Source organism: Oncorhynchus tshawytscha, unplaced genomic scaffold, assembly GCF_018296145.1.
Source record: "Oncorhynchus tshawytscha isolate Ot180627B unplaced genomic scaffold, Otsh_v2.0 Un_scaffold_4092_pilon_pilon, whole genome shotgun sequence".
NCBI lineage: Eukaryota > Metazoa > Chordata > Actinopteri > Salmoniformes > Salmonidae > Oncorhynchus > Oncorhynchus tshawytscha.
Window position 1 is genome coordinate 3,155 of NW_024609661.1, and position 1,846 is coordinate 5,000.

The window sequence follows — 1,846 nt, forward strand, 5'->3', positions numbered from 1 at the left end:
GTTACCTCTCTATTACATCTGTTCCCTCTATAACACTCTGTTACCTCTCTATAACACTCTGTTACCTCTCTATAACACTCTGTTACCTCTCTATAACATCACCTCTCTGTAACACCCCTTTCTGTTACTCACTCTATGCCACTCTGTTACCTCTCTATAACACTCTGTTACCTCTCTATTACACTCTGTTACCTCTCTATAACAATCTGTTCCCTCTCTATAACACCTGTTACCTCTATAACACTCTCTGTTACTCTATAACACTCTGTTACCTCTCTGTTACCTCTCTATAACACTGCTACCTCTCTATAACACTCTGTTACCTCTCTATAACACTCTGTTACCCTCTGTTACCTCTATAACACTCTGTTACCTCTCTATAACACCCTGTTACCTTACACTCTGTTACCTCTCTATAACAATCTGTTACCTCTCATAACACCCTGTTACTCTATAACACTCTGTTACCTCTATAACACTCTGTTACCTCTATAACACTCTGTTACCTTTCTATAACATTCTGTTACCTCTCTCTATAACACTCTGTTACCTCTATAACACTCTCTGTTAACACTCTGTTACCTCTCTATAAACACTCTGTTACCTCTCTGTTACCTCTCTATAACACTCTGTTACCTGTTCTCTATAACACTCTGTTACTCTCTCTATTACACTCTGTTACTCTCTATTAACACTCTGTTACCTCTCTATAACACTCTGTTACCTCTATAACACTCTGTTACCTCTCTATAACACTCTGTTACCTCTCTATAACACTCTGTTACCTCTCTATAACACTCTGTTACCTCTCTGTTACCTCTCTATAACACTCTGTTACTTCTCTGTAACACTCTGTTACCTCTCTCTATAACACTCTGTTACTCTCTATAACACTCTGTTACCTCTCTATAACACCTCTCTGTAACACTCTGTTTCTATTACACTCTGTTACCTCTCTATAACACTCTGTTACCTCTCTATAACACTCTGTTACCTCTCTATAACACTTGTTATTACACTCTGTTACCTCTCTATAACACTCTGTTACCTCTCTATAACACTCTGTTACCTCTCTATAAACACTTCTCTGTTACCTCTATAACACCCTGTTACCTCTGTAACACTCTGTTACTCTCTAACATTACTATAACACTCTGTTACTCTATAACACTCTGTTACCTCTATAACACTCTGTTACCTCTATAACACTCTGTTACTCTATAACACTCTGTTACCTCTCTCTATAACACTCTGTTACCTCTCTATTACACTCTGTTACCTCTCTATAACACTCTGTTACCTCTCTATAACACTCTGTTACCCTCTCTGTAACACTTCTGTTACCTCTCTATTACACTCTGTTACCTAACACTCTGTTACCTCTCTATAACACTCTGTTACCTCTGTAACACCTCTGTTACCCTCTATAACCTCTGTTACCTCTCTATAACACTCTGTTACCCCTGTTACCTCTCTGTAAATTACACTCTGTTACCTCTCTATAACACCCTGTTACCTCTCTATAACACTCTGTTACCTCTCTATAACACTCTGTTACCCCTGTTACCTCTCTATAACTACTATAACACTCTGTTACCTCTCTATAACACTCTGTTACCTCTCTATTACTCTGTTCTCTATAACACTCTGTTACCTCTCTATAACACTCTGTTACCTCTCTATAACACTCTACCTCTCTGTAACACTCTGTTACTCTCTGTAACACTCTGTTACCTCTCTGTTAACCTCTCTATAACACTCTGTTACCTCTCTATAACACCTCTGTTACCTCTCTATAACACTCTGTTGCCTCTCTCTATACACTCTGTTACCTCTCTATAACACT